Source organism: Rhinopithecus roxellana, chromosome 6 (genome assembly GCF_007565055.1).
Source record: "Rhinopithecus roxellana isolate Shanxi Qingling chromosome 6, ASM756505v1, whole genome shotgun sequence".
Lineage (NCBI taxonomy): Eukaryota > Metazoa > Chordata > Mammalia > Primates > Cercopithecidae > Rhinopithecus > Rhinopithecus roxellana.
The window spans coordinates 33,062,195-33,081,373 of NC_044554.1; the positions used below are offsets into that span (position 1 = coordinate 33,062,195).

At 37.5% G+C, this 19,179-nt stretch overlaps 1 pseudogene across 1 annotated transcript; it reads right to left on the reverse strand.

Moving 5' to 3' along the window:
* Positions 1 to 14,609: 14,609 nt before the first annotated feature.
* On the reverse strand, positions 14,610 to 15,265 carry LOC104669901 (annotated as a pseudogene). The gene has a single exon (XR_749060.2). The product of XR_749060.2 is annotated as a 60S ribosomal protein L18 pseudogene (transcript).
* Positions 15,266 to 19,179: the final 3,914 nt, after the last annotated feature.

The following is a 19,179-nucleotide window of genomic DNA, read 5'->3' on the forward strand; positions in this document are numbered from 1 at the left end:
CACATATATAGTACCTATAAAACAATTATGATTTCTCCTTTATCTTCTAAGAGAAGATAAAGACATCTTTGATTCTTTAAAGACCATCTATAGATCATACAGGCAGCATGTAAAAGTTAACCCTTTGGAGAATCTGCTGCTCTGCACATTTGGTAGTGTTCAAAGAAGACACACACAACTAAGTTAAATGATTATCAATTCTGTTGACAACGAGCTTTCAAATAATTATGTTTTTGGCTGGCACACAAGAAAGACTTACAAACTTTTGAAGTCATTAGCAAGCCAACAGCTCAATCATTATTATAGTATAAGTATGCCTCAGTGTCTGTAAATCTGTCCGTAGATACTTCACTTTGCTTGGGTGCACCATGATGTTTTTGAAGGAGAACTGTTCACTGCAAAATTGCTCACATTTAGTTCTGAGACAAAGCCTGTATATTCCAGGAAGCAAACCTTATACTTTTTAGGAAGAATCCTAGGAATTAAGTGGAAGCAATATGGTTCTCCAGATTTTTTTTATCATTGTAGGAAGCAGAACTCTAAGATAACTCTGAGATTCTCACTCCCCAGTGTACAGTCCCTACTTCTTTGAGTATGAGAAAGATATGTGAATATAATTGGATATCACTCCTGTTACTAGGTTATGTTGTATTGCAAGAGTGAAATAATTTTACAGATACAATTAATGCCCTTAATCATTTGGCTTTATGATAGTCAAAAGGGAACTTTTCCTGGTGAAATGGGAAAGTTTCCTGATTCCCCTTGCAGGATGTTTGACAGGAGTGTGACTCGCCTGTTTTGTTGCCCCTAAGCTCAAACCACTAGGGAGAGCATGCAGACAGGCAGGTGCAGAGGCCATGGAGAGTGCTTTGGGATGTCCGTCTTGAGGTGGTGTCTAGGGCTGTGTGCCTGCAACTCCAGTGTTACAAAGCTCTTTCAGCTTTGCCGTCCACAGGCAGCTTAAATGTTAATCAGCTCAATGGACCCTCTGTCTTATCGCAAGGGCAGAGGGCCAGTGTGACAGCCTTCAGTATCCTGAGCTCTTGCCCAGTGTCCCAGAATCAGATCTCATGCAGGCTCGAAGGATGATTGCAAGGTTTTATTGAGTGCTGGCTCTCAGTGAGATGGATGGGGATCCAGAAGGTGGAGGGGTAAGGGAGATAATCTTCCCCTGGAGATCATCTGTTCTTGGCCGAACTCCTCACAACGTTCAGACGCTTCTTTGCTCCTTCTCTGCCATGCTCCCCTGCTGCTCTCTATCACTGTGTTTCTCTGCTCCACTTGACATTCAGCCACTTGTGTGTGTGCTTGCTAAGGTCTTTGGTTTATATGGGTGCAGGAATGGGGGGCGTGGCAGGCCAGAGTGGTCTTGGAAAATGCAACATTCAGGCATAAAAAAAAGGAGTGCGTCTTCTCACTTAGGTCCTTGGGCACAGGCCCTAGGGTGCAAGCCTCGCCAGGTACCCCACCCTTCTCTACCTAGCACCTCCCTTCCCCCTTCCCATATCACTGGGCTGAGGGTGGGATGCTGATGTAGTTAGATAAACCCTTTAAAAGAGGGACTAGACAACAGAGAAGAAGAAAGCAGAGAGCTTCAAAGCATCTGCAGAGCATGGGCACCTACCTGACCTAGGTAATCTGTACCTTGTTGGCTCCTGATCCGTGGAAATTGTGAAATAAAAGTAGGCTGTTTTAAGCCAGCAAATATGTGGTAATTTGTTACATGTCAATAGAAAACAAATAAAATAAGTGTAAGTAAAATCTGTCTTTTAAAATTTGTGTCCATTTAATCTAAGATGTTGAAATTTTAGGTACAAAGTGTTCACAATATTATTATCCTATGACTTTCAAGTATGTCATGATATTCTGATGCCCATTGCTGATATTGGTAACTGGCCTTTTTCCCTTTTTTCTCCTCTTAATTTTTTTTCATAATAAATCGTACTAGGATTTTGTCAACTTAATCTTTTCAAATGACCAAATTTGGCTTTGGAAGTTTCTTTTAAATATTTTGTTCATGTTTTGTTTTATTAATTTCTGTTTTTACCTTTTGTTGTGGGCTGAATGTGTGTGTTCCTCCAAAATGCGTATGTTGAAGCTCTAATGTCTTACGTGATGGTGTTTGGAGGTGAGGCCTTTGGCAGGAAATTAGGATTAGATAAGGTCATGAAGGTGGAGCTCTGTGATAGGATTTGTGTCCCTAGAGGAAGAGATACCAGAGAGCTTGCCTTCTCCTTCCCGCTCATTTATGCTCTCTGTGTTCTCATCCAACAAGGAAGCCAATGTCTTCACACAACAAAATGGTGGCTACCTACAAGCCATGAAACTGCCTTCACCAGGAACCAAATTGGCTGTCACTTTGATGGGAGACTTCCAGGCTCCAGAACTGTGAGAAATAAATTTCTGTTGTTTAAGTCACGCAGTCTACTGTATTTTGTTATGGCAGTCCAAGCTGACTAATACACCTTTATTATTTTCTTCCTTGGGCTAATTTTGAGTTCAATTTTCTTTTCTTTTTCAACCTCCATGAGGTTGAAACTTGTATTATTCATTCTGAATCCCTCTTCATTGACTTCAAACAATAATTTTAAAATCTATGCATGATGAATAGAATAATATCCAGAAATAGACTCACATTTATTTGATTTACTCATTTTTGTCAAATGCTTCACAACTATTCAATAGGAAAGGAGAGCTTTTGCAATTAATGGAAGAGGAACAAATAAATAAATTAATGAAGAAAATTACCTGCTACCTCATAATTCACGTAAAACTACAGAAAATAAAACAAGAGATTCTTGAACATAAAATAATTCCTATATGCTGCTGAAGGAGGCAAAGCTTTCTTATGTAAGACCGTGAAAACCCTAATTATACAAGGAAAGAGGAAAAAATGAATTTTACCACAATTTAAAACTTCTGCTCACTGGAATTCACCACTAGATAAAATAAATAGGAAAGCCTCAGGCTAGGAGACTATAGTCACATTACATGTAATTGACAAAAGATTTGTTTACAAAATACATAAAGAATTCCTAAAAATCATTAATAAAAAGCCAGAAACCCAACTTTCAAAAGTGCTCACAAGTGTGGAGAATCATCTCATATAAGAGAACATTAAAATATCTATAAAAATGTTAAAAATGTACAATTTTTTTTTCTCTTTTATTATACTTTGAGTTCTAGGGTACATGTGCACAACGTGCAGGTTTGTTACATATGTATACATGTGCCATGTTGGTGTGCTGCACCCATTAACTCATCATTTACATTAGGTATATCTCCTAATGCTATCCCTCCCCCGTCCCCCCACTCCACAACAGGCCCCAGTGTGTGATGTTCCCTTTCCTGTGTCCAGGTGTTCTCATTGTTCAATATCCACCAATGAGTGAGAACATGCGGTATTTGGTTTTCTGTTCTTGCGATAGTTTGCTGAGAATGATGATTTCCAGCTGCATCCAGGTCCCTACAAAGGACATGAACTCATCTTTTTTTATGGCTGCATAGTATTCCATGGTGTATATGTGCCACATTTTCTTAATACAGTCTGTCATTGATGGACATTTGGGTTGGTTCCAAGTCTTTGCTATTGTGAATAGTGCCATAATAAACATATGTGTGCATGTGTCTTTATAGTAGCATGATTTATAATCTTTTGGATATATACCCAGTAATGGGATGGCTGGGTCAACTGGTATTTCTAGTTCTAGATCCTTGAGGGATTGCCACACTGTCTTCCACAATGGTTGAACTAGTTTACAGTCCCACCAACAGTGTAAAAGTGTTCCTATTTCTCCACATCCTGTACAGCACCTGTTGTTTCCTGACTTTTAATGATTGCCATTCTAACTGGTGTGAGGTGGTTTTTATTGCATTTCTCTGATGGCCAGTGATGATGAGCATTTTTTCATGTGCCTGTTGGCTGCATAAATGTCTTCTTTTGAGAAGTGTTTGTTCATATCCTGTGCCCACTTTTTGATGGGGTTATTTGTTTTTTTTCTTGTAAATTTGTTTGAGTTCTTTGTAGGTTCTGGATATTAGCCCTTTGTCAGATGGTTAGATTGCAAAAATTTTCTCCCATTCTGTAGGTTGCCTGTTCACTCTGATGGTAGTTTCTTTTGCTGTGCAGAAGCTCTTTAGTTTAATTAGATCTAGAGAGATGCAAATTAAAACCATGAGACCATTTCATAATCAATAGGATGAACAAAATTAAAGGCAAATAAGACCACATGTTGACAAGGAAGTAGAGTAATTGGGACTTTTCTATAATGCTGGTGGGAGTTAAAATGGATCAACTACATAGAAAAACAATTTCCATGCGGGGTGTGGTGGCTCACACTTGTAATCCCAGCACTTTGGGAGGCCAAGGCGGGTGGATCACAAGGTCAGGCGATGGAGACCATCCTGGCTCACACGGTGAAACCCTGTCTCCACTAAAAATACAAAAAATTAGCCGGGTGTGGTGGCGGGTGCCTGTAGTCCCAGCTACTCGGGAGGCTGAGGCAAGAAAATGGCGTGAACCCGGGAGGAGGAGCTTGCAGTGAGCCGAGAGTGTGCCACTGCCCTCCAGCCTGGGCGACAGAGCGAGACTCCATCTGAAAAAAAAACAAAAAAAGAAAGAAAAACAATTTCCAATTTTCTTATAAAGTTAAATAGATACACTGATATTACAATACAATTATACCACTAAGTATTTATCCCAAAGAAATAAAATTACAAATACATAAAAATACTTTTGTAAGATATATTTATAACAAATTTATTTATGACAGCTCCAAACTGACAACGAGTCAAATGGCTATCAGTTGGAGAGTAGATAAACAAACTGCATATACTCATACAATTGAATTCTACCCGGGAGTGAAAATACCTGTTGATTTATATAACAACATGACTGAGTCTCAAAACACACTGAGCAAACAAATCTAAGATCAAAAATTATATACTCCACTATGTCTTTTGTGTGTAGTTTTAGTAAAAGCAAAACTAACATGAAAAAAATCAAAACAGTGTTTGTGGATGTGTTCATGTACGTGCCTTTGTGTGTTTGTGTGTGTGTTCGCCTAAAAATGGGAACAAGGGAAGTTGTGAAGTAATAGAAACATCCTATGGTATATGTGGAATCAGTCAAGGACTTAATGCAAATAGAGACTTGAAATGTGTGTGGGTCGTGGTATGTAATTTTTTGGTTTCCTTTGCATGCGGATATTTCTTGTTTGCCTTTAGGCTTAGTCTTGCCAAAGAAAAGGGATACTAGGGAGAAGGAAATGGAAGTAAATAATTTCCATGAATTCCAAAAATGGAGGAATCACAGTAAGGAATCACTGCAATTATCTGAAAAGTTTCATGAAAATAAGAAGCTCTAGAAAAGGCACATCAAAGAAGGGTAAGGGCAGTGAAGAGAAGAGTACACATGATAATAATGCAAGCAAGGTGTGTTCATAGATCATTGAGAAGTATTTTGATGAAAAACTCTATGGTAACACCAAGGTTAGAGACAGTATTTAGACTTCAAAATGTGAAACTAAAGAATTTGAATTTATCCTCTGCCATATTTACCAAAGGAATGTTTTCCTCTCCTGCTATTGTCTTATTTCTTACTAGAAGTTTCATATTATTAAAGGGTCATTAGAGGTGACTGAATAGTTTTAAAGGGAAATATCAGATCATATGCAATTCAGTGTTCAGGTAATTCAATCATAGACATTAGGAGCAGTCTCTATCTTTTTCTCTCAGCATATTGCTTTGATTTTTAAATTTTGTATTAGTAAATGACAGACTGAGGATATGAAAGCCTCAAAGATTTGAAACACCTTTCCTCATCCACTGTATAAACTACATGCTACCGACTGACTCACACCTCATAAAACTTGTTCTTCATTGTAGCATTTCATAATATGACTTGTTACCCCATGTTATGAGATACTTAAATGAATGATGTATTTCACAATATTAGAGGAAAAACATGAAATTTATAAACCATTCAAGTGTTACCTGTTCCGAGTTCCAATTTTATTCATTCCTATTCATATTTGATTTCTTCTTTTGTCAACAAAAGAGCACAGCTTACTGATAAAATTATACTTTTAAAGGTTTATTTTAAAGGTTGTAAAGATAGCTTTGGTAAGAAATAGCACTAAATTAATTTAAAGCATTACATTTTATTAAAATTTTAAGCAAATGGAAAGTAAGGAAAATTAAGTTTAGAAATTTTAAGTGTAAAGTGTTTTAAAATGTTTGGACAAATAAATATGCAGGAGAAACAGCAGTTATACAAATTTTTATACCTGTAGTGGGTTCAATAAACACTTAATAACCCCCTATATTATTCTGTACATGTACATTATTGGGTATTTTAGAATATAATTTTTTTAATAATCCAGGTTTATTTTTCCATTTTAATAATATTGTTTAAAATTATTATTAACGTCTCCTTGTAGAAAGGATTTAGTGGGCTTTGGTATTTCTGCAATTTAAATTTTTAAAAAGTTAGTACTTTAGTGATAAATTGTTTTACAATAAGAGTAGCTAGATTTTATTGTGTGCTTCTCATGCACTGTTCAAAAGAAAGGACTGTAAAATATGATCGCTATTAAGATTATGTTACGGCAACCACTGTGATACACCTTCCAGAAATATTAGCTCAGGTAGTTTTTTAATTCTCTTAGACAAGTAGTATAAGTCCCATTTTACAGATGTAAAGAAGATGGGTTAAGTAACTTGCCAAATTGTCTGCACTCAGGAATAGTCAGAAACCAAATTTGCACTCAAATCTTTCTTCTCTTTGGGTCCATCCTCTGTCCCCCATACCACTCTGGCTCCAAAGGTGTTTCTTTGTCTGTGTGGTTTTTGTTATTACTACAAATGCTTTTAAACCAGTGACTGTAATGCATTGTTACCTTCTTGCTATAGTGTACTACTCTCTGACCCTTCACTTCATTGACGAATTCTGTGTTGTTCATACCCTTAATCTTTCGTTATTTGCCGGGTCATTTTTTTTTCCCTACATTCGTTCTATTTGTAACAACATGGTGGCTTCAAAGGTATATAACCTTTCTCTGGTTATATACGGTATATTATAAGGTATATGGAGGATTATTCTATCAAGGCCGTGGGTATTTTAGTGAACCCTACACTATTTTGTTTAACTTTGGGTCTCTTATTTGCTCTTTATATGAACAAATACAACTCAAAACATAGTATCTTTGACAACTTTAATAAAGTTTAATAACGTCTTCCTGAAGCACAAAAACAACACTTCTTCTTTTTTTTTTTTTTTTTTTTTTTTTTTTTTTTGAGACGGAGTCTTGCTCTGTCTCCCAGGCTGGAGTGCAGTGGCGCGATCTCAGCTCACTGCAAGCTCCGCCTCCCGGGTTCACGCCATTCTCCTGCCTCAGCCTCCCGAGTAGCTGGGACTACAGGCGCCCGCCACCTCGCCCGGCTAGTTTTTTGTATTTTTTTGGTAGAGACGGGGTTTCACCGGTGTTAGCCAGGATGGTCTCGATCTCCTGACCTCATGATCCGCTCGTCTCGGCCTCCCAAAGTGCTGGGATTACAGGCTTGAGCCACCGCGCCCGGCCACAACACTTCTTCTGAACGCTGCTGGGAATCACTTGTTCACCTCTGACGAACTACCTCTTCACTCATGTTTCACCATGAGAGAAATAATTAATAGAGGCTGTCTGAGTCTCTATCCTTATCCTTATTCTGGCCTCCCTCAAACTTATTCTGCATTGTGGAGGCAGCTTTGCAACTCGTTTTGGTAAAGATAGCTATGAATATATATCTATTTTCATTTTCTCTCTTAGTTGCTTAGTTGTTTTTGTTTTGTTTTTAATGAGGAAACTTGTAGAGGATCCACAGCTTTGTATCATGGTCTTGTCCTGACCAGAAATTTATCCTTTGAATACTGTAGTCCATTCCCTTTCTTTTGGAAGGGTTGTGTGGGCTTTAATTAACAAAGGAAAATCAACTTTGGCTTTACAGTAATTTCAAATAATCAATAAGAGACAATTATTCACTTTTTAATTGTCATATAATTTATCTAAAATGACTAGTCACCAATTTACTAATTGAAAAATGAAATAGCCATAGTGACACAATTATAAAAGCATATTTGCCTAAAGTGAAAATGAAAATAGATATGGTTGAGAATATCAAGTTCTTAAACTAATGCTATTGTCAGGTTCAGGAATCTATTCAGAAAGGAGGCATTAGGAATGGAGAGGGCAATTTATGCGCCAAATTATTTCTCATAATATTATTTATAAAAACAAACAATCAGAAACAAAGTGAAAGCCCAAAATAAAGAAATGGTTAAACAAATAGTATAACAACAGATACCTTTCTCCTTTGGGCTAAAGCTGAGATTCATAAAAGTTTGTGGAAGTTCCTGGGGAAAATTAAATAATATTTATAATTATACTTGTATTATATTTACAGTAAGTTTTGAGATGTATACAGAAGTGTCTAACAGACCAGGTAGAAGAAAGATTGGTACAAAGAAGACCAGAGCAAAAATGATTTGTTGTAAAGTGAAGAAAAAAATCATAGTAAGGCAAAGATCTTACTATTACAAATCACAGAGCAAAACAAGGCCTGTGAGTGAAATAGGAGTAGTGGTTCCAAATATAGAACAGTGGCTCTTGAACTTGTCTGAGACAGACACCCTGGCGGCAAAAAGCTCACTTGAGGAAATGGTGCTGGATCATTTCTGAATCAGCTAGATGAGTGGAAATAGCTCACCATGGATAACCTGAATATATACATTTTTAAAACAAATTTGATTAAATAGTCACATATGTACCTATTATGCTTAGCTTAAATATGGTTATATACATATTTTAAAATATTATATTATGTAATAAATTGCTGTAAAAAGAGTGTTTTCTACTGTCACATGTAAGAGTTAATTTTATTCAGACTCTTCTCTTTAAATTTTGACATCCGTACTTTTATCATCATTGCAGCCAATTTTCAAGTCATCTATCATGGTTTTCAATAGCACATCATCCAAATTGTTTTAAGAACTGAACTTCTTAAATCTGCGTATGATAGTGTTGATAGTGTTTCTGCAAATTCTATCCTAATTTTATCCTATTTTCCTAAGTTACAGGCAATCATTTGAATTATATCATATTTTAATTTTTCAAGAATCTTGTCAGTATATATTCCTGATTTATATAAGGTGATTATATAAACCATCATGTTTATAGTGATATACAGTGCTTTTACTTATAGTAAAAGCTTAAACAACCATAAAAACATACCAAACATTTTTGATACCAAAAAACTAAAATATCAAATGTTAAATTTCTTTAGCACCTTTTAACCTATGTTATGACTGAGAGCAAAGGAGTTAACACAACCCTGAGAAAGAAAAGTTACATGTATATGTGTATATATATACACACACACACACATCAGTTTTATATATGACATATATAAGATATACATAAGATATATATAACATATCATATATTGTGTCATATATAATATATATCATATATTATATATGAATACTGATGTCAAAATTTAAAGAGAAGTATCTGAATAAAATTAGCTGTTACATGTGACAGTAGACAACATATACGATATATATTATATATATAATTGATATATATCAGTTATACATATTTCTCTATATACTTCTGTATATATTTCTCTATTTCTATATATATTTCTCTACATAGTTCTCTATATATTTCTCTCTATATTTCTCTATATATTTCTCTATATATATTTATATCAGTTCAAAAGTGAATGCATTCAAAAGTGCACTCAAAAGTGAATGCAGTTTTTCTGATTCCATTTTCTTTCTTTTTTGTTTGTTTGTTTTTCCTTTTTTTTTTCTTTTTTTTTGTTGTTGTCTGTTTTTGAGACCAAGTCTTACTCTGTCACCCATGCTGGAGTGGAGTTCGGTGGCACAATCTCAGCTCACTGCAACCTCTACCTGCTGGGTTCAAGCGATCCTCCTGCCTCAGCCTCCCAAGCAGCTGGGGCCACAGGTGTGCCACCATGCCTAGCTAATTTTTGTATTTTTTTGTAGAGATGGGGGTTTCACCATGTCAGTCAGGCTGGTTTCGAACTCCTGACCTCAGGTGATCTGCCCGCTTCGGCCTCCCAAAGTGCTGGGATTAAAGACATGAGCCACCATGCCTGGCCTGGTTCCATTTTTCCGATGGTGACTGAAAATAATTCATCTGCTAAACACCAAATTCCAAAGCGCATTTTGAGCTATGCTAATGAAGACATTAAATTGAGCCAAGCAGCTGTGGCAGGGGCTACCAGTTGGTTGAGCTTGTGGTGGTTCACTACCATCTATTGTATTTCCACCTCAGTTTTTCAGAGGCCAGACTAGAGAAACAAATGCAGATTAAGTTGGGATCACAACTCCTGCATTTTTTATGACTTTCAAGAGGGCACAAATATCTCCCGTTTTACCAAAGATTCAGTATTGATTCTGATTTAATATCTTGGCTTGAGAAGGATACAATATCAGGGTTTTCCTCTTGACCTGTGTACTGTTATAGACCTTATTCCACAGTTCCGGAAATCAATGTCAGGATTCTGCCAGATTCATGCATAACTTGCCTTCTGTAGGTCCTCATTCTGACGAGGGGACCATGATCACATATATCTGGATGCAGTGATAACTTCTTGTACCAACTGTTTAAATTTGGGTTGCCCCAGAAGGAAATCTTGAGATGAAGATTCAAGGGCAAGTGTTCATTTGAGATGTGAAGGAGCCATCATTAGGAGACTGCAAAGCAGAAAAAGAAGATAATTTGGCCAATAAAGGAAGATTGTCTACTATGGACAGTTGGAGATTTAATTCCACTAGGAAACTTTGGAAGATAAACGAGGCAAGGAATGTATACCCCAACTCTCTCTCTCTCTTTTTTTTTTTTTTTTTTTTTTTTGAGATGGAGTCTCACTCTGTCACCAAGGCTGCAGCGCAATGGGGCAATCTCGGCTCACTGTAACCTCTGCCTGCCAGGTTCAAGCAATTCTCTGCCTCAGCCTCCTGAGTAGCTGGAATTACAGGCACCTACCACCAAGCCCAGCTAATTTTTGTATTTATACTAGAGACGGGGTTTCACTATCTTGGCCAGGCTGGTCTTGAACTCCTGACCTTGTGATCCACCCGCCTCAGCCTCTCAAGGTGCTGGGATTACAGGCGTGACCCACCATACCCAGCCTACACCAACTCTTAAGACTCATTGGTTCAGTGCTCTATGTGGGTGAAGGGGTGGTGGCATTAATTTTCCAGCGTTCATTCCTTTTCCCAAACAGAAATGAGTCTCCAGGAGCTAGAAGAAGTTCTCTGTCACAGAAATGTTGGCACTTGCAATGTGTGAGCTGGAATGTGCTGAAGTTATGAGTGAAGGGAGATGGATATGGCAAAATTAGATTATACTTTACACCCTGCATTGCATAAACAATGCCTGATGCCCTTATGTTGTTCATCACCTTATCCTTTTCCGTTAGATTCTGTGCATGACCTCATTGTTTCTGTTCAACCACTGTTATTATGGCTGTTACATCTTATATCAGATATATTCAAGCAAAGTAGATGCTGACATGGGTCCTCTCTTGTTAAATATTTTGCTCAAAGAGGCGAAGTCTATCAAGAACGGGAAGACTAAAAATATTTGTCACTATCAGGTTTTTATTCTTGCTATTTTATTATTAAGTTGCTGTTTACTAAGAAAAAATAAAACTTGCTCTTATTTCCTTATCTTTCAAAGTAGAGATTATTATAATATTCTGTAAAAAGTTGCCTATATATTTACTAAATAAATAAACCCTATGAATCCAAACAAACTTTGAGAGATGTCAGCATGTGATTTGAAGTTTCTGGTAAAATGTATATGATGACTCTCACCATGCATGGGGAGAGAACTTGAGGTCTTCCAAATTTGCGGTATTTTTAGAGTTGGATTACAAAGAAGCACATAAATCCTAATTGGTTCAGGTAGTAGTCAGTCTTATGTAGTGTAGTGCATGAATAAGTAGTTATTAGAGACTAGATCACTTTATTGATCAGGGCTGTTACAGTGGATTTTAAGTACAAAGTGATACCTTCGTAAATGACAACATAGGATATGAGAATAGGAAAAATAGAAATTTTCTGTTGTTATATTGACACCGGGGTTATGTATGTTTTAGATCAAAGTGAATAGAACATGTATTTTAATTTATGATTTTTACCGTATAACTGACCGACTTATCATACACTTTGTGATGATTATGGATGATTTGTTATTGTGAAACACTGTACTTCTAATACTGCTGAAGTAATACTGTTAAAATAATAGACCATGATTGATATTTAGGGTAACTAATCAGTCAGAATGCAGCTGGGAAATGAAACTGCTTTAATTGAAACAGATAGATTTCTATCTATAAGGCTATAAGGAATTGTTATATAGGTGATGGACACGTAGAAAATCCAAACAGTGGATAGTAAGACAATCTAGAATTTAGCAACAACAGGAGGCTTCAAATCCCCTAAACTGGAAGAAACGAAGGAAGCATTGGTAGTACTAGAGTCCAGGGTGAGAGATTCCCCCTGAAACTCTGGTGGGCTTGCCTGGCTGGAGCTGGTGCTAGAGAGGAGACGCAGCCACTGCTAGACACCAGCCAGGGCGAACAGCCAGGGGAGAGACTACTGTGCTTCTCCATCTCTTCCTCCTCCCAACCCCCCACCCCTCCATCTTCCATCGGGGCCTGCCACTGAACAAACTATGAGGAAGCCGGCTGACATGCACTCCTGGAAAATGTGGCCTAGAAAGCAGAGGAGAAGAAAAAGCAGGGCAAAAAGTAGAACTCAGAGCAAAGGACTGACATGAGAAAGGCATAAATTCCAGTGGAAAAAAGAACTCTAGTGTTTAATATAATACATGGTTTAAGGGTTGTCTGTATGGCAGCTAATAACAGAAGATATAGCTTATGGATCAGTTTCCCTTCACTGAGAAATATGCAGTTATGTCCAAAATGGAAGGATTTTATTATTCTTTCTATCTTATGACACTGAGTGTGTAAGGAGAGATTAGCATGGACTGCAAAGAAAGCTGCGATTGTACTGAAAAGCCCATGGGACAGGGCCAATAACAAGAGACCAGATCCCTTTTGTTTTACTGGGCTGCAATTTGGAACAAATAGCCATGCCCTGATGAAGCCTGGTCAACCAAATTGTCCACACTTGATATCCACTCAGGCCTGCCTTTATAAAAGCATAAGACATAGTATGAAATTCAAGATTCCTATACCAGAAATGCTCTTTATTTCTGTATCAAGTGAGTAGAAATAGAAAGAGTTAGAAATGAGATTTTGTTTTATGGGAATAATAGCAATATAATAACAGAGAAAATAGAACGCAAGAAAAAAAATTATCTGTCCCTCAATATCACAGTCTCTAGCATCAGAATCTCACATTTCACAGTTACAATGATCAAAATCATTTTACCAATGGTAAGGTACACGTCAGAATGAGAAAGTTATTTAGAAACTCAAAATGCATTTTTACCCGTGTTTTGAAATAGCATATTACAGACTTTAAAATTACTAGAAATTTTCGCAAATTGCATTATTGTTCTCCAAAATTTGCTTCCTCTCCCTGTAGAAGGATTGTACCTATTGACCCTGCAGATGTAAGGCTTGGCCATGTAGTTTTCTTTGGCTAATCAATGTGAGTGACGGCATTGTATGCCACTTGTAAACACAGGATTTAAGAGACAACTTCTGGATCTACCATTGGTCTTCTCCCTCTGCCCTGAGATTGTCATAACACAAAAAAAAGGTGCAGTTGATTTGTGAAAGACATGTAATGTGATTAAAAAAAAAAAAACCGTGGTTGTAATAAACCACTAAAATTTTAGGGTTGCTGGTTATAGTAGCAGAACTGGATAAAATCTGGAATTATAATACAACTTTGTTAGAGCATTTTTCTACCTCCACCAGTGGAAAAATGTTGGCAAGCCATTTCCATCCAGTTAGCTCCTGTCTACCTTTAAGATGTGGTTTAAGTTACATTTCTTCAGGATGCCTTTTCTTGATCCTTGCCACCAGATTAGGTTAGATTTCTGTTTTATCTTCCATAGAAATATGTACTTTTATTGAAAGTAACTTATTTTTTGGCAAATTTTCATTGACTGGTGTGATTATGTTTAGGTTTTACAATATTGGATCCATATGTGGTTTGCATAACACTGTGACCCTAGCATGTAGCAGGTGCACAATAAAAATATTATTGAAGAAACAAATACATGACTTCTAATGACATTTTATGTTTCACTTCTCAAATCCTAGTAGATGTCTTAGTTTATTCCAATGATATTTTCACTATCCCTGAAAAACTGCAGTTGCAGACAGTAATATCATCATAATTGTCTAATCATTTACTAAAATCTCCACATCTACTCTCTTTTTCATATGCTCCCATTCTAAGTATGCATGTACTTTGAGCAACTAAAGGCACAAGACGTAATGGTCTCTCTTTCCCACAACAAAGCTATTATATTCCCCATACGATCTTTTAAGCATTTAAAAATGTATCTGTAGTTGTGTTTATTATGTGCTTATATTATCCTTTCTCAAATCTTTACTTTTTTTTTTTTTTTTTTTCGCATTCAAAATCTTTTTAATAAGAGGGTAGGGATCCAAGGTTAGTTTTTGTAGCCTCGGCTGGCCCGTCGGCCTCTGGCACGCTCGAACTTCCGGCCCTTGGAGCGGACGTAGGGTTTGGTGTGGCTGTGCGGGGTTCCTGGGGCCTTGCCGAAATGCCGGTACACCTCTCGGCCCCTGCGAGGACCGGAGAGCAGGACAGTGCCGCAGCCCTTGGGGGAGTCCAGGGCCAGCTGGTCGAAAGTGAAGATCTTGCCTCCTGCCCTGAGGATGCGGCTGCGGGCCCGGCTGGTTATGCGCAGTGCACATACCTTTAGTTTAGGCACCTCCTGAACCCGCACGTCGTCCGTTATGGTCCCCACAACCACGGCCGTTTTGTTTTCCCGGCCAGGAAGCTTCGTCTTCCGGATCATCCGGGAAAGGGACAGAGGTGGCCGGTTGGTAGGACTCATAAACAACCTCTTCAGCACAACCTGGTTGAATGTGGAATTGGTTCTTCTGGCCAGAAACCTATACAACTTGACCAACAGCCTCAGGTAGATATCCTGGCTCTTGGGCTCCTTGCGCCGAACCTTTCGGTCCTTGTTGTGGCGAATGTCAACTCCCATGATGGCGCCTCCTGCTCTGCCAGGTCCGGAAAGAGCAAATCTTTACTTTTTAATATACAAATGTCTTTTTGCCAGAGCAAATGTCTTACAAAGGATATGAATATATATTTTTGAGATTACAAACAATTCTAGAACTATTATTTTTAAAAATGAAAGATTCTGCTATGTCCACTGCTATAATGCTAATGAATGTTGTGTAACATTTGATGAGCACTATGTCATTTCAGCTGGACGAAAGAACCACAGAGTTTCATGTATTTATTTAATTTAGAAAGTGTCAGCTGTCTGGAGGCCTCTAAATTCCAATCTTATGCCATTTTGCCTTTACTGCTGCCTCAAATTTTCATTTCTTAGGAATGATCTGTGTTACAGACTGCTAAATTTATGTTCAGAATAATTAGTAGTTTGCGTTAAAGAAAACCTCTTCAATCATAAGTTGAGTGACATTAAAATAAAATTAAAATAGTTTATGTCTTGAGATGCTTCAACTGCTTGTATAAATATAATATTTATTGGAATTTATAGGTTGGTAGACAAAATTTCCATGATTTTATTGTCTCTCTTGTCTGGAGGAAGTGGGGGTGGAGAATGAGAAACAGTTCTATGGATAGCCTATATTAAGGTAACAGTCAATTAATTAAAAGTTTAATAGTATTACTCACAAAAGTACTCATCTTCACTGTCTTTCTCCATTAGTACTGCTACTTTTAACTATCTCCATTAATCATGACTATTAATGATACATCAAAGCACAATGTTTCCTATCCAATTGGCAAAACAGGAGATGAAAAGTCACAAAGTATAAGCTATTTTACTTTACTTTCTCACAAGGGATAAGAGATGACATTAATTAAATCTAAATTGTGATTTATGTTCCTTATCTTGTCAAAAGTTTGATTTCAATATATACCTTAAAAGCATGTATTTTAAAATACAAAATCCATTCATTTCTGTACGATCGCAGTAAACAATCAAAATTTAAAAAGTTTTTTTAACTTAATGCCATTTGCATTAACACCAAAAAAATGTATAAACTTAGGTATAAACCTGACAAAATAAATGCAGGAGATGTGCTGAAATCTGCAAACTTTTGAGGAAAGAGGTCAAGAAACACTCTCAAAAATAGTTATATCCATTCATAGATGGAAAATCTCAGTATTGTTAAGATGCCAATTCTCTGATTTAATATACAATTTCCATGCAAACCCCAATCTAATTCTCAGCAAGCTATACTGTCAGGTGCACTGCTTCTAATTCATCCTATAGAGTAGGTTCAGGCATTCACTACTAATTCTTTTCCTGTCTTTACAAAGTCTCAAGTTAAGGAGATAATATATATCCCTGCTATTAGATGAAACATCTAACCCTGGTCTGGATATATCTGGTTCCTGGCAACCTTTCTGTGGCCCTCAAATCTGGTAGCTAAGGGAGCAGATGATACTGCTATTTGAGTTTCACTGACATAATTATAGATACTATTTGTTATGAGAGTGTTTCCTTCTTTCTGAATAGTCTATTAGACATTTAAAAATACTATTTTAGACTCATTTGGAATAAATTGAAAGAAATAAAATAAAAAATAAACCACTGAATAATGCCAAAATTAGTGGTAAACAGAGATTCAAATATATTCTAAGGGCTATGAAAGAAAATTATATCATCATTATACAGTTTTGTCTTGTACAAATATATTCAGTTTCCTAAGAAAAGGAAAATTGATAAAGAATATGAGTTTCTAGTCATCCAATATGACATGTAAGCATTTTCAGCAAGGTTTTTGTCAGTAAAATATAATACTAAAAGTTTTTGTATACATGAGTTTACCATTTTAAGGGCCATTCATATGTGCCAAAAGTTAAAGCAGTTTGAATAAGCATCTGGAGTCATTTCTAAATGAAAAGGCAAAAGACCTAATTCATTTATTTTCTATATTATGATTATCAATATGTGTGAATTATTGATTTAGTAGCACAAAATAACATCATTAGAGCATATATGTGTGTGTGTGTGTGTATACATATATATATTTAACTTTATACTTCTAAACATGGAAAGAACAAAGGGCCCCTATCATTGCCTTACTAAGAAAGTAGTTCATACATTAGCATATAAGTCTTAATACTTTTGAGTTAGGTATTGAAAAGATAGTGAGAAAAATAAGAACACATACTAAGGCCCTTCTCCACTCCTCCCTCTGCCATCCTTCAGCTGGCAAGACATTTATTATTTGATCGCCAAGTAACATTTTCATTTTAAGTCTTGAATTATTTGTAATATGAAAAAGCATATCAGTCAATTCTAGGTACATTTAGTGTTATGGATTCAAACTGAGTCTGTTTAAAATTCCCCAATCTTATCCCCACTCCAGCCTACCCCAACCCTACCAGCTTCTTCCTGGTATGTCATTCCAGAGCCATGATGTTGGGAGTTGGAAAACTTGGAACATCATTTAGTCCTCAGTGTGTTCTTGTTTGCTTACATGTTCTTTGCCCCATCTCATGCACAAACACTGGTGTCTGCTGAGGTATTCCATTTTTATTTAGGTTCTGCTTGTGTAGTTCATCCAGCACCCACTTCTGTGTATCATGTTCCAAATTAAACACTGCTTCAGGTCTGGTATTTATCTCTCAGCTAGCCTCCAGGCTTTTCTCACAGATACATAGAAGCTTTGGGTGTTCTCTCATTCTTCCCTGGGGCCACATATCACCCAATGTCTCCTTATCCAGTGAGTCTCCTTTTCCTGCCACCTCACCTAGTCTGCTGTCTGCTCAGCTGTTACGCTTTGCCTTTCCTTTCAGACAGCTGCTGCCTGTAGGAAATAATGTAAATGATGGTCCATTTCCAAGACAAAGTGCCTCGAGTAGACTTTGGTCTGCAAACTATGGAATGACAAAATATACCAAGCCACTGCTTTAACATCTGGCACCTACTTGTTGGGGTCCCCTTAGTTGCCCTCACCTGAACCAAAGACTTTAGCCTAGAATGAAAGTTAACTAGACTGCAAAATAGCTCACTTTACCTAGTCTTATCAGCTTGCCTGACTACATAGGTCATTAGTCAAATACTTGAAAAGCCCGAGGTGACTTTGATTGCAATGCATTATGGGCTGCAACAAAATGCAGCCAAACAACCCTAAAGAAAACACCAAAACTCCTACCCGATGACAAATAGACAACATCCGGGAAGGCTGTGACCCCATAGCCTATGAGGAACCAGGGGAGGGACCTGTGCACAAGGGGATAAACTGCTTGTGGTAACCATGCTGGATGTGCCTGCCCATCAGACACCAGATCTTGCAAGACCATCATTAAAAATCTTGCTTCTGCTCTTCTCTGTGTCTCTGAGTCCATTCTTTGGGTTAAAAGGGTCAGTTTGTTTCTCACAAACTGGGGGCTTGTCTGGGATCTCTGTGCCTGTGTGGAGTGGGACTCCTGTAAAGAGGAGAGATGCGAACCACCCAATTTAGATGACCTGCTCTGTCCGGGCATCCTGGTGGTTGGGCATTTTCAGAGGTCGTGTGTGACTGAGACGTATCTTAGATAAGAAGCAAGCACAGAGTCCCAATCTGCAGTTTCATTCTTCTGTGAGGGAAATGGCTGGAGACAGACGAAGTGATTCTTGGGGTGTGCAAGAAACCTCCAGGAGGGAATGGTGAGTACATAGGAAAAAGCTCAGACACAGAGACTGACTGAAAATGGTAAATAGAAATTCTAGGGCTAGGGAACAAAGGAAAGAGGGAACTAAGGAAACTCCTTCTGACATTCCCCCAGATAGTACATTGGGGAGAATGCTGCAGGTTTGGAGCGACAACCCTTGAACCAGCAACAAGGAAAAGGAAAAGATGACAAAGTTTTGCTATTTTATCTGGCCCAAAGACCCATTTGTAAATCCTTGGTTTTTTGGCCTAAGTTTGGCTCAGAAGGGGATTGGGTGGGCCAAGCTT